At 40.5% G+C, this 15446-nt stretch overlaps 1 protein-coding gene across 4 annotated transcripts in view; it reads right to left on the bottom strand.

Annotated features, from left to right (window-relative positions):
- The window catches only part of PCLO (piccolo presynaptic cytomatrix protein), a 402552-nt gene that overhangs the window by 135452 nt on the left and 251654 nt on the right, over positions 1 to 15446 (bottom strand). The gene's annotated exons all lie outside the window — the stretch shown is intronic.

Below are 15446 nucleotides of genomic sequence, written 5' to 3'. Positions count from 1 at the left end.
TTGAAAATAATGAGTTTACTGTCACAGCACTCTCCAACCATCAAGCTGCAACAAGGTCTTTTACCATCTCATACCATCATACTCTTCATACCAGTCCCTCTGCTGCCTTCTCCTCACTCAGGGCACATGTTCTCTCTTCTCTCTGCTTCTTCCTTGGCTGCCCAACCACTTAACTTAACCAGCCACACCTGCACCTTATCTACATCAGCCAGCCTCCCCACCCCTGAAGCCAGCCCACAGCTGTATATTATCAATGTTAATTAAGCCAGATTCATCCCTGTACAATTCCCCCTTTTTTCTTTATTTCATACCTCATGTTTTTACCAACCATCACAAACTTTTTACAAATAAACTTTAAATACAGTTTGGATAACTTGTCCCCGAATTCCTTCTTCATTTTTATCTTGGCCTTTTCAGCTTCTACAGGTTGATCACCTTTCTTATCTGCTTTCTTAGCATCCGGGATTTTGCTTTCTTCAGAGGGGGGTTCTGATGAACTTACAGTGCCTTGTCCTTTCACCTCTTGGGTCACACTGGACAGTAACCCGAGTGAGATTTCAGCAGCAGCAGATCTAGAACACAGCACTAACACATCATTCTGTGTCCTGAAAAACTTCTTAACATCCTTGTGGTTGCCCATTTCTTCTACAAGTGGGGACACCTTCAAGAAGCACATAAACGTGGGAAAGAATGCCACCAGGCTGAGCAGCAGCAGCAATGGCAGGAGCCACCTGCAGCACCACACTGCTCCCACACCCCAACACAGCCTTCACGGCTTCTGGCCAGACCCACTCTGGACCCACCGCCACTGCAGGCTGCTGCCACATCTGGCCATGTACTCTGCCGCTATCACCCATTACCCTGTTTCTTAACTCCACAGCAATTAAGCTTCCTTCTCTTTGATCCCAACAGCTCACCTTTACTGGTGTCTGATCCAGATTCCCAGGCTCTTCCCACCTATCTCAACACGATCTGGATCGCAGGCTGTCCCCACTACATTGGGCACCACCATCACTATTCAAAACTTCAAACATGCCCCAGCACAGCCATCACTGCTATTGCTGCTCATTACACTCAGTCTCATAATCTGAAGGGCCTCAATTGTTGCAGCACAAACAAACCAGTAGGCTGCAACAAGGCTCTACCATTGGCCAGATTCTACTGTCTGCGCTGTATCTCCTGCCTCCAGAGGTCAGACCACACTGCTCCTCCTCCATCCAACCCCCTCTCCCACACTCCTCAGGGCTATTTAACCACTTGGCAGGAACAAGCTGCAGCTGCACATCGTTCATGTCAATCAACCCACTGCCTCTGAGGCAAGGCCAAAGCTGCATGTTATCAATGCTGATCAACCCACTGTCTTCGTTCCTCTACAGTTTACTACTTCTGTTTGCAATGACATTGCCCAATTTATCACCTCAAATGCAGACAGTTTATAAATTATCATCAACCATATGCTTTCTCAGATCTCTTTTCCCTTTGTTTTTGGATATTTTTTTTTTAATTTTTGAGTCTTAATTCCCATCTCTCAGACTATTTTGGTATAACCAGACATTAATCTTTCAATTTTAGATTTTCAGATGTCTCTCACAGCATCCTTCTGGCCAAGTGTGGGATGGGTGGGTTCACGGTGCGCTGGGTGAGAGGCAGAGCTCAAAGTGAGTGAGGCTACATCTGGCTGGTGACTGGTCACCAGTGGTGTTCCTCAGGGTTCAATTCTAGGGCCAGTTCTGTTCAAGAGTTAACAAACTGGATGCAGGAGTTGAAGGCACCATTAGCAAGTTTGCTGATGGTACCAAAATGGGAGCTGCTGTTTAACTCCCTTGAGGGGCAAGAGGCCTTGTAGAGGGATCTAGATAGAATGGAACATTGGGCAATGATTAATGGGATTCAATGGAACTAGTCCAAATGCCGGATCCTGTACCTAGGACAGAGTAATGCTGGGCACAAGTATAAACTGGGAGATGAGTGGGTGGAGAGCAGCCCTGTAGAACAGGATCTGGAGGTGCTGGCCAACAGCAGGTTCAATCGGAGCCAGCAGCATGCCCAGCAGCCAAAGGGCAACCTGCATCCTGGGGTGCAGCAAACAGCATCACCAGCCAGTCAACAGGGGTGACTATCCCACTGCTTTCAGCATTTGTGCAGCCTCACCTTGAGCACTGTGTGCAGTTCCAGGCCCCATCATTTAGGAAGGATGTGAAGGTCCTTGAATGCATCCAGAGGAAGGCAACAAAGCTGGTGGAAGGGCTGGAAGGAATGTCCTATGAGGAGCAGCTGAAGACATTGGGTTTGTCAAGTTTGGAGAAAAGGAAGCTGAGAGGTGACCCCATTGCTCTCCACAGCTTCCTGAGGAGGTGAAGCCAGAGAGGGAGGTGCTGAGCTTTTCTCCCCAGGATCCAGTGATAGGATGCGTGAGAAAGGTTCAAAGCCACACCAGCTTTGGAGGTTCAGACTGGACGTTGGGAAGCATTTCTTTACTGAGAGGGTGGTCAAACACTGGAATAGGCTTCCTAGAGAGGTGGTCGATGTCCCAGTCAGTATTTAAGAGGCATCTGAACAGCACCCTTAATAATGTGCTTTCACTTTTGGTCAGCCCTGAACTGCTCTCATCAGGGAGTTGGACTAGATGACTGTTGTAGGTCCCTTCCAACTGAAATATTCTATTCTATTCTGTTCTATTCTATTCAATTCTATTCTAATGTAGATTTCAAGTGACTAATAAATGAAGAGCTACTTTTGAGAGAAATCCATACTTGGGAGAAAAATATTAATAAAATTGAATGGTTAATAGCTCTTTTTTTTGCTTTTGGGCAATTATTCTACTTTGTGACTTTCAAAAGGACATTTCACTTGTCTTTTCATATCCTTCCAGACATCACGAACTGCTTCAGTGATACATATTCACTATATATATAAAAAAATATATATATTTTAAAAGATAATGTATATTTGAGTAGTGACCAACAACTTGACAAAAATTCTGTCACTGGTGACCCAGCAAGCATCAGTGCAAAAGTATTTTAAAAATTCATCATTCCTTTTTCCTTAATTCCACCATTACATACTTTGTGTCCAATTACACTTACTTATTTTGAACTTGTGCAGCTCAGTGTATCTTAGACCACTATGAAATTGTATCCCCTTGTGTATTTTCTTGTGTTCCAGTAGCAACACAGCAGCAAGACTGTAATTTATTTTACTGGAATAGGCTGACCATAACCTGAGCTCTGCAATTACAATTTGGTCTTTTTTGTCCATTATGGAGATAATGAAGATCAGATTGCTGCCAATCTGTTTCTGTTGCTTTGGTCACAGGGAAGCTCACAAAATCTTATCTTTCTACTACTTTGTGGAGTAGCTCCACTACAGCCTTTAGAGTAAAAACAGCCTAGATTTCCTGGAACTAGTTTAGCATCTATGCAACGATTAGACTTGTCTTTCCAAAAAACTGTCAATAACCCCTCACATAAGGTACAGGTTAAAAAGAAAAAAAAAAAAAAAAAGAAGAAAAGAGCAAAGACAAACAGTAATTCCAGGTACACCAGGCTTTTGCCGGTGTTGGTGGTCTTGCCTTTAAAAAAGAGGTGAAAATTAAGTTTCCAGGGATTTTTCTCTTATAAAAGCAAATAGTATTCCAGCACCAAATGCACGGACTAATATTGTTGAATTATTAGATAAGTCCCATACAGTAGCAACACTTCAGCGTGGGCAGAATGCAGGCATGTGACCCAGAAGCTCTGTGCAAACATTGTTCATGTGCTAATTCAAACAAATATTTCCTCTGGGCTAATTTTTCAAAGTATGAAACAATTTGTCTATCTGATTAGATGAGCAAAGAAAGGAAGGAAGCAATTAGAATGTACAACGAATTTTCAATAATCACACATGAGTTTGTGCAAATTGGCATAGGAAAGTGTAAGTAACAAGCATCAGCAATTTGACTCTTGTCACAGAAATAGAGTTAGATGAATTTTTAATAGACTTAGGTGACTGAATTTTTAAGATAGATATGAAAAAAAACCACTACTGATTTGGATTTCTAAGAGCATAAGAGCATACCCTTCAAGTTGGCATTTGAAAATCATGATTTATTTCTGTGAAAACACCTTTGGATATTATGTGCTTTGAAGCTGAAACTATACAGAAGTAAAATGGGGAAAACTGAAATGGGCTTAAACTGCAAAATGCAGATGAGAACTACAACACATATCTTGGAGTAGTTTGAAATGGAAGGTATGTTGAAACCACATAGGTAATAAGTGTTGTGTTTCAGATCCATGAGCCCATGCACAGACATACCACTGAGGGAGGAAAAAACTGCAAGTCCAAAAACAGTTTTCATCACTTTCTAACATCGCTTTCAAAAACCAATTTCAAAACCAGAAGGTTGACTCATAGCCAGCAAGCACAAGGGTGACCTTTTCTGGGCAAGGTCCAATGGTAGCAACTGGATAAATGCATGAGGATAAAGAATGAAAATGAGACATTAGGCATGGAAGATTTTGCAATGTGCCAAAATACTACGCTACAGCAATAAGAACTTATCAATCACACCAGATAATGCAAAGTCTTTGGACTCGATTTGGCTGTGAACAGAGAGAAAACACCTTTCTCCTGTGCTCATTTACTGACGTTATCTCCCCATTTCTCCTCCAGCCTTATCTAGACCAGACATATGCTAGGGTGCTGGTAGGCCCTTATCTGCCGGAACAATTTTACACCACCTTCCATTGTCTGTATGAAACAGCAATGTCAGCCACAGCAAAAAACCACCACAAATTCTCTTTGGAGAGTTCAGACTTCAAAGTTCCATGCAAGCTATTTACTTCAATATCATAATACTGTGAAGTTTGGAGAACAGACGGAAAGGAAGCATGACAAAGCAAACAAAACAAAGTTAGATCAGGTACTTGGAAATCAGAAGGAAAAGTAATGTGTATAATGAAATCCAGGCTAGATTTTTATTTACATTATTATTCTTCTGCAATTCTCTGGAATACATAACATGATGATCCATATCAGAGCTTGGTTGCCTAGACAGTTCTAACATTTTCAAGCTTGTGCTCAGGAGAATTGTTTTGGTGCTTTCTAATGAAATTAGCTTAAATGAAGTTGTTTCCTAGAAACATGATTAAGCCTACTCAGTTACTGCATTTCTTGGTCATTGGCAATTAAAGCATAAAATATACATGAAGCCAAATCCTGAGCTGATGAAATTCAGATATATTCCAGTTGTTTTAATAGCACAGCATTTCTTTATATCAGCTGCAAATCTGCTTCATGCTGATTTGCACACTGGTTATCATCCTGAAGGATCATTAAGTGGTTTATGAATTAGCATCTTGGAGCACTTGTCATATCTACTTGAAAACAAGACACGGGTCTCTTCTTCTTGGATGATCTGTCACATCAGAATCAATGGTGTCAGCTATGGTAGACTGTAGCTTTAAATCTATAAAAATCCTGTAGGCACTGAGATTCGTGGTGTTTACTGATAGACAACAGTGGCTCAATAAATGTCACTGACCGACAACTAAACTCCATTGTTTAAGAAGTTAGTTTTGAATGTATATCAGCTTTGGTATTTGAGAAACAGCAACAGATTTAATGTAAATGTAATTGTATACAATATTCTACAATATGTAAGATGTAAGGTGTATATGCTAGTTATAATATAATGCTTAAACAAAAGTCTTTAGGAAAAGAGTAGCTCCCTATTAAATGCAAAGCAGCAGTCACTGCTTCACAAAGTGGCTGGACCACAGACTCTTGGAAGCTGTGAGAATATTGCACCATGTTTACCCTGGCCTTAAATTCTCAAATACCTCCTGCCAAGGCCACAACAAAGGGCTAAACAAATTTTATGCCTGACCTAGTAAGACTGTTCTTATCTTTAATAAATTTGGGAAAATTTTGCTATCTTCAATGAACAGTGATCATTATTACACCTGCTAAAAATTTTGTCCAGGGTGTTGCAGACTTGTCTAACACACAGTCAAGCTAAGAAGGAAGGAAGGAATGCATTCCTTTCCTTTATTTAGCATTACTTCTCCAGTAACCATGGTGCTGATATTTGGGGAGCACAAAGGCTATATCTATCATAAATTACTTTTATGAAGCTGGAAGACTGGAGGAAAGGGTTTAGAGGAAATAGAAACACCGCTCCATCCTATTACCTACTGGCCAGCAGTTCATGCTATCTATGCAGAGTGCTGATAGTATCCTAAGGTAAGATATGCCAATGGTGACACTTTTCTTAAATGCACACAGAAATGCAGACTTAGTGAGTTTACTCACTGTAAACTTATACTCCGGAGCACCTCAAGACTTTAGCAAAATCCAGAAAGACCATTCAGTCTTGGTCTTGTTGTCAGGACTGCATCAGTCAAAACATGATCTGGACCCTTCCCTATCTGTTCTGAATCTTCTCTCCCTTTGTCGCAATGTTCTTGCCCACACAACTTTATTTAGTGAGTATCTGATCACGTACACTCCCTTTCCCATCCTAAAATGAAGGACTTTTAAGCAAGTCACAACATATGTTAGATTTACACATCTTAATAGTTATAGGTAAGTGCAGTGGGGAAGAAGTTTTTCTTTACAACTAGTATTAACCTATCCTGTTTTAACTGATGCCCATTGCCTCAGCATCCTGCTGTGAAGAGCCTTGCTCCCTCTTGATAAGCTCCTCGTCGGTATGGGATGGCTGCTGTTATGTCCCCCCAGAAACTGTCTCCTCTTCAGGCTGAACAAGCCCTGTCCCCCAATTTCTGCTCTCAGGGCAGGTGCTGCAGCCCCCAGCCACCCCCCTGGCCCTCTGCTGTGCTGCCTCCCATTTGTCCATGTCTTTCCTGTGTTGGAGGTGGGCTGGGGGCAACACCAAACACAGTATCTGGACACAGCCTGACACATATTGAGTAGAAGGGGATGGTCACTTCCCTTGATCTACTGGCATGGTGCTGGTAACATGGCCTGGGATGCTTTTGGCCACCTTTACTGCCAAGGCACATGATGGTGGTTTACAGAGACCTCCCCCAAGGGCCTCTTCTGCCGACCTGCTCCCCAGCCAGTCTCTCCCCAGCTTCCATCAGTGCACAGGGCTCTTTGTCTCCAGGTACAAGATTTGTACTTAATCCTGTTCAACTTCATAATGGTTCTGTTGGCCCATTCCTCCAGCCTGTCCTGGTCGCTCTGAATGGCAGCCCTGCCTTCAAGTGTATTCCCCCAATTTGATGTCATCTGAGTGTACTCCATCATCTCCTCCGTGTCACTGATAAAGTTATTAAATGGTCCCATGACAGGGTCTTCTGTGGTATTTGTTACCTGCCTCTAGGAAAAGCACAGCCCATTAACCACTGTCCTCAAAACCCAATCATCTGACCAATTCTTTACTCATCTAGTTGCCCAGACATCAGACCTTTACATCCCAATTCCAGGCTAAAATTTAATGTAAGAAAATAGTCGAAGTCTAAAGTCCCTTTCCATTTACTGCAATACCCTAATTTCAGTCCAGTTTCACAAAACTTTACAGATTCTTATGAGGATTAATCCACCATAAAAATAAACTTTTGTCTGTTCAGCCAATGTGTCAGTCGATCATTCATGGCTTCACTGTAAAAAAATCAATCCCTGCGGTATTTTTAGTGCTACAGTAGTTGTTTTTAGCTCAAGCATTTTATTAATGTTCTTCTCAATGAAAGAGAATAGTTGAATAGATTTTATTCATGTTTCCTACCTAATGTCAGGCAGCCCTGCCATCAGAGAAAAACATAAAAGATGCTTTGCTGGAATATCACAGCTTAGTTGGTATGTTATGAAATTGGCATATTAGCGATGTCTTAGCAACTATTATTAGCAAATGATAGTTCAGTCCTAGGTAAACGGAATGAGCTTTGTTAGCAAGATGTTATCTTAACATCTTGGACCAAAACTCCAAATAATTTGGTTTTATTTAGCTGTTTTGGAAGAGGATCTCCAGCTTTTGAGGCTATCTATATTTTGTTATGAAAACACCAAGTAAAGGCCTGAGGATCTAGCATGTAAATTCTCTCTATTACAATTCTGTGTGCTGATCTTGTGTTACAGACTTGGCATAATGCCCTGCTATTATAGAGTCATTCAAACTGCAGACAAGTGCTCATGTAATTAATCAACTTTTTAAACTCCTCAATAATTTTCTTAGAGCAGAGCAAATCTGTCTGGTGTTTGTGCAAACGTGTGTTGGTGATGGTTAAATAGAAGCTACTCCACTCTACCGCTTCCTTTGGGACAGGAGACACCACAGGGAGTGCACACATTATGGGGAACATTTTGAGGAATCTGTAGAGTGATGATACTGCCTGTGGTTAACAGCCACCCAGCAAAGCCTCTGTACACTAAATAATTTCTCTTGAGGGAAAACCAAAGGAATATCTCACCCAGATGACTCTCCTGCACCAAGGAATCAACTGATACAGTCCTGCATGAGTATCTGCCATGAATGGGGAAGAATCTGTGGAACAGTAAGTTGTAAAATGCCATTCGTCCAAAACAAGCAATACTTCCAATCATGTATTGTCTTTGTAATATACTCTGAATTCTCCTTCTTTTCTCAAAGACAAACACAGTATCTAGTTTTGGTGTACAATTCCTTAAAAACATTATAATATTCATATAAATTACACAAAATAAGTGAAGGAATTGTAGTTCTCCTGTTGTTAAACTTCAAATTAACTTTTGACTCATTGCTTGGAAAAGATCCTAAGCTGGCAATGGCAGAGACAGAAGCTTATGGTTTATTCTCAGAAGGGGTATCACAGAGCAGCTGTTCAGACTGTCTCCAGGAAGGATGGCGTGGCCATTTGACAGTTTGTTTCTTACAACCATTCAGTCTGCAGATACAGGCTAGCTTTGTGTTCGGAAATAGGAACTGTTCGCTAAAGCACGTTGAGACCTTCAATGAACTGCACATGCTCTGTCCCTGATGACATCAGTCGCTGCTGAATGAGGTCAGTAACTCTTTGCCATCACTTCTTATCTAAGTGGGGTTTAAACTCACGTCTTTAAGTAATGAAGTACCTTACTTCTCTTGTACTGAGCTGAGGTTGGTAATGAAAAAAATAATAGAAAAATAATACTTAAAAAAAAGGAACATAGAAAAGTACATTTTGCATATTTTAAAGAGGGGGAGTTGACGAAAGGATTTTTAGTTGGTTTTCTAAAAAAAAAAAAAAAAAGACAAGGCATAAACCTTGTAAGACTTGGAATGTCACATCTTGTTTGTGATATACTCATTTGATGTCTCACACAAAATGAGTATTTCTTATAATAACTCAACTGACTACTGCAAAAGAAAAACACCATATGAATTAAGTGCATAGTAATTTACTAGTCAGCTTGCTTTGTTGATATTAACCCTTCAAAATTCAGGGTTTTTTATGTGACAGGGATAAAGGTAATTTATTTACCTGCATACCTCATTCCTTTAAACACTGCAGTCTTCACTTCTATATCAAGAGAATGATATATCAATTTTTTCTATCCATTAGAAGAAGCTGTCAAATGAGGGAAATTTTCTGTCTTTCCTGAGAAAATAGTATATTCTCAAGCCAATGACTACTGCTGTCCAACACATCAACAAGCAGCCACATATAAGCATTTTTTACAGAAAACAAAAAGAAAATTTCTGATAAACACGCAAATTAGCACTTCGATAAGTCTTACATTTTTGCCTCCTGAAATTGTATCTCCTTTAGATAAATACGTATTCTAATGACTATGGGGCACATGATACCTTCTTGCATGGGGTGTTTTTTACAAAAAACAAAATTTTTTTTATAAAATTCATGTAATTTTGGGGTACCTATCCTCAGACAGCTTTGGCTTTATCAGCGTTGACTAACGTCAGCTTCACTCCCTTCCCTGTTGAATAGATTTCTTCAGGAATGAGAAAAATTTCTGGCAAACTTTAGGTTATTTAAAAAAAAAAAAAATTCTGACAACCCCCCTCCCTCAACTTCTCTTTACTGAAGCAAACCAGCAAACAAACATGCAGGCACTGAGTGCGTATTACCTGTAAACAATATTAAAGTTTTTAAAAAAATCAGAAACACAGATAATGAAGAAGAAAGGTTTCACTTGACAAATGCTGCACCTGTTAGCTCAGTGCAATGATGCTATGAGACAATCAGAACCTCAGAGTTCTACCAACTCACAAGGAACATTTTCTTTGCGTCAGTGACCTGCAGAATCAGAAGGTCTTAATGTTAATCATCCTGCATTCAGATTGTACACCTAGTGCACTTCAAAGACCTGTACAAATCTGTGAATAGTTAAATAATGTCCTCTACAAGTCTTTTGACTGTTCTGTAACTTCTTCGTATATAAGCCATATCTGTTCATCTCATCTAATTTTAGATCTCTACAAGACATTCTCTGCATTATTAACTTTTTCTGGTGTCCTTTATCAGTTGTCTCATCAATATTATGCAGCCCTGAATGTTTTGTCTTCTACTCCTTCATGAGAAAGTGCTGGTCTGCATCCCTTATCTCCAACACAGAAAATTCTGCTTTGTCTTCTGTGAATCTCATTCTCACATGCCAGCTTTTCTCTTGGCTTTCCATGGAAACCTGGGAGGCCGACTGAGCTCTAACATTCAGCGTGGCAGCGATATGTTTCTGCAGCCCCTTCTGCTTGAAAACTATGAAAGGAAACTGGACCTTTATAACCAGTAGATACATTTCACTCTCAACTACCTCCACTCATCTTATTAGACATCCTTCAACAGATGTTCACACACTGAAAAGTGAATAAACAACAGAGCAGCCAAAAAGGGTTCAGGGAAAGTATTTTAAGTACACACACTAGTGCTTTTCAAATTCAATTAGAGACAAGGCACATCAACATGGAATATATGGTCTGTATCTCAACAAAATGTTTTTAACAAATCCAAAATATTGCTTGTGATCATATATATATAAAAGACAAATGATATTAAGTTCTTTCTAAGATTGCTTTTAAGACACAGAAAGACATCTTTCCTTATTTATTTCCATCCCCGTCCTTACTTACTGCTATATGACTTCAGTGGAAAATCTCTGACATTGCCTGGTTGTAACGGCTATGTCCCTTTCTGTTTATGGGGTTTTACCTTCTGTACCACATCTCTGATAAGGAAAGAATGTTTAAGGCAATGATGGCCATTAATTAGGGATTAAATCCTTCGACAGTGACAAGTTAAAGGAGGGTACTGGGGTTTTGTGCAAAGTATTATCTTAGTTCTTCACAACATTAAACCAAAGAAACAGGACGAGTTATCCTCTAAGAAAAGAGTATGAGGAGAAGAGATGGGTTACACTTCTCACCCTCTGTTTTTCACTACTATATCATATTCAAGACACAGACTGTGACTATATTTAATGTGGTTTTTAATTGATTAGTAGTCACATACTCACCATACTTCAGTATTTTGGTGCAAGAACTGAATTTGCTGAACTTGCAGGTGAAAGAACCCTAAATACATACGGTTATTTATTTACAGGCTATCTATAGCAGTAAGGCCTTGCTATAGGAAAATTCTTTGAATCCTCTTCCTCTCTTTTAGGATAAGTACCCCATGAGCTGGCATGCTGCAGAAGCGTAGTTTTATGTACAGGAATCAATGATCCTTATGGACAGTATGAGGCATCTCTGATGTGTACGTAGCATCACAGCTACCCCGTCATCCTCTTAGTGTTTCACTGACATCACTGCTGAAGTGAAGATTAGGGACACAGCCTTCTCCCACAGTCTAATTCTCTTCTTTACTGTAAAGTTCACAGCTTTTTCTTAATGCTTCCCTGCCTTTTTATTTTCATGAGAACTGAAGAGGATGTTGTGCAATATGGGCAGCCTGGGTTCTCAAAGGTATGTTCTGCTGCCTGGAAACACAGAATATCCTACCTTTTGAAAGGGAAGAATTCCTTGTGAAGTAAAGTAAGTGAAGTAAAGCAGCAAAAATTACCTTTGAGTGAACTCATTGCACCTATAGACCTACTGAGATGTGTCTACCTTGTTGGGTTATCACCCAGCTTTCTGATCAGGAATGACACAGTGTTAAGTTTTTATCTTTACAACGTTTCCAAAGGTATTGCCAATGCTTTCATTACCTTCAATAGCCATGTCCTCTCTTGACTTTTTCAACTATAACTATGACATGTTAAAGAACAGAAGAGAAAATTCTGGCAGTATAAAACAGTGCTTATGCTGCTATGCTAAAAGATCCAAAAGGAGCAACGGATTCTCAGTGAAAACAAACAGTGAGTTTCTGGAGCGTTAAACACTGCTACATTATCATTCACTAATCACTGCCAACATTGCTTTGCAACTCAGCATAACCATGATGCCAATTCTTTTTCTTTAAATTGCAAATTATTAATTGATCTTTGCAGAGAAAATCCTTGACAATTCCTTCATATCTATCATCATTGCCTGAGGAGGGGGATATTGCACACCTTGAAAGCAAAAGATGTGACTTCTAGATGATGGCATATGCTGATAAACAAGAACCCTCAAGAGAGAGTCCAGCGAGCAAGTATACATTTATTTTTCATTCAGAGCTACTATTCTCTTTCCATCGCAATTTTGGCTGGTTCCTTGCTCCTTAAAAACCTCATTCACATGCTAAAATTTGCAGAAAATATTTTTGTGTTTAAAATTATGCTAGATTATCTAAGAGGCATCAAAAGCATCTGTACCTCTGAGCTAGTTTCTATTAATCAAGAAAGTAAATAAACAGAATGCATCTGCACATAGTACGTAGTGATGTAGCCTGAATTTTAAGTAATTTGGCACTGCTATTATTAATATTAATGATTTGACAATTTCTGGATCCATAAACAGGAAGTAACCTCCAGTATGGTAGGTATGTGATGAGATCTATGGAATTCAAATTATAACAATGATACTAGGATGAAATTCAAGCTTGCCCTATAGTTACAGGTGTTGTATAGCCAGGTCCCTGGGCTGACCCAGCACCCTGAGTCATTCATGCCAAGGCTGGACCAGGAACTCTCCAGTGAGATGAGGTGATGGGCTGAACCAATGGCCAGCTTCCCAACAAAGCAGCTATCAACAGTTAGAGGAGTTCTCCAAGTGGGAATTGTGGACAGATCGGGAGATTTCCCCATGTAGCTCCTGCTGGATATGCACCAGTTAAGATACCCCATTTGTATATTTAAGATGCATTCATTAATTCCCTGAGAGGAGAACCTGTCAGTCTCAAGCAACTCCCCAGGCAACTCCTGCTGTTGAACTGACAAAACTGCACATAGATCATTTAAAGCATCAGCAGAAACTGTTCTTGCATGTGCAGAAATGATCGCATAGGACAGGCTTTTGTGCATAGCGAAGACAGAGGATGTACACACTGTACATCCTGTAAGATAATCAGAGACAACAGATGATGCATATGCTGTTGTGGCCACCCAGGACCACAGGCCAGCTGGCTTGTAAGAATACAGCAATGCAAGGGTTCAGGTAGTCTTGTCCAATACAGCCAAAGATGCTGCTGAAAGAGTGCTTGCCCTGAAGATGCTGCAGAAAGGACGGTTGCCCTGAAGATGCTACTGAAAGGATGATTACCCTGAAGATGCTACTGAAAGGATGGCTGCCCTGAAGATTGTACTGAAAGGATGGTTGCCAGAGAGACGCCCATCAGCACGTGGACAGTGACTGGCTGTCCTCTTGGAGAGATCTGACACCCCATGTGAGCTTTATTGAGGGTGGTTGGTTTTTTTAACATACAGTCTTCCTCTGCCTGTGCAACATTTTGGTACTTTGGGTAAGAAAGAGAGGATGAAGGAGAAAGGGAGAGCAGAAGAATGTGAGTAAGGAAAGAAACAATGAAAAAAAGAAAAAGAAAGAAACCAGCTGGCCAACACACCAACAAATCATGGCATCTAGATGAATATCCAACAAACTTGTAGCAAGGTAGCTGTGGTGGAGTAAGAGTGTATGTTGTTTAATGTACCAATATGTTAAGCAAATTTTGCTGTATAATAGATTTCTAAGTCTGCCTCTGGTTAACAGCAATTGTCTGGTTAATGAACAAAGATACTGGCTATTAGTTTGCAGAGAATAATCAGAATTGATTTTTTTTAAAAATAAATAAAACCCATGTGTGCGGCTCTGAGAAATGTCATCTGGAAAGGTGAAGGCTAAGCAGAAAGCACTGCATATTTAAAGAGAGTTTCCGTGCACTTTAATTCTTCAGACACTGAGAGAGGGGGAGGAAGGGACGTATGAAGTCAAGGAGTCACAGTACTTCAAAGACGTACAAGGTGCAAAAAATACAACTTCTTCTGGCTCAGATCTTCCCTGTTGGCATCCTATTCCACTTTTGGCTCTTTTCTGTACAAAGCATTTAAGCCTTTTCACACCTGTAGGGAAATCTATAAGTACATCATATAGAAGTATGTCTGTGCAGGTCTCCAAAGGTGTATCTGGACTAAAAGCCAAAAGTATGACTGCAGCTTGTAGACACATAGCCAAGCTTGCTTAATCCAATTAAAATGTAGGTACATTACATCACAGCTATAGCAGCCAGCAGTCCTAGGGTGGGCTATGAAACCTTAGCAGGATCCTGAGTAAATATTTGATCCTGTGTGATCTCATGTTGTGCAGGGCGTTAGTCAATGGGAAGTCAATACCTACACCTTGGTTTCCCAGTCACCATTTACAAGGCATTTACACCGATGCACAGTACATTGCTGTGGCTGTCAGCACGAGAGCTGGCAGATAGTCTGGAGTAGACAATTCACATTGCGTGAGAATAAGCAATTTTACAGAGGAGAGCAGGCCGTCAGAGGCATTAAATAACGAGCTATGCACAGTTGTGTGGTTGTAGTTCCACTTGTTCTTGAGTGAGCCAGCAGCTTGGTACACAACGTCACATCACCCTGCAGGGCACCCATCCCCACTAGGATGTCAAGGAGCTCCTTAGGGACTGAGGGCCCTGGGCAGCAGGGGCTGACACATCAGCCGACCAGGTGGCTCCTTTCAGACTCTGCTGTGTGTGTCTGGGGGTCTTTCCGTATCCTGAAATCATCACCAGGTGTTGTTACACTGGCTAGCAAGAAAATACATCATAACGTGTACAGAGCATTCATTTAACAGCCTAATTATGAGGGAGATACTGGGGATGGAAGTGATCAAGATTTTACTGCCAGAAACCCTGTGAAAACAATATTTAGCAATTCAGTTAAGTTCACGCCACTTTATACTTAATGCTTGAGGGAACACCAGAGCTGGAAGTCAGTAAATACTTCTGCTAGAAAAAGAGGTTGACACATGCTATTAGAATTTTTTAAGCAAGTTAAAACAGAGTCTGATGGTTTCATGACAAAACCGCTTCGAGCATGTACCTCTGAAAAAAGACAAGGAGCGTATTAAAAAGGACTTTGAGTTCCTTATCAGTATGAGATGTGAG

The sequence above is a fragment of the Falco peregrinus genome, chromosome 6, assembly GCF_023634155.1.
Source record: "Falco peregrinus isolate bFalPer1 chromosome 6, bFalPer1.pri, whole genome shotgun sequence".
Taxonomy (NCBI): Eukaryota; Metazoa; Chordata; class Aves; order Falconiformes; family Falconidae; genus Falco; species Falco peregrinus.
The sequence above is the reverse complement of the archived record's forward strand: the minus strand, read 5'-3'. Positions and strand labels throughout refer to the sequence as shown.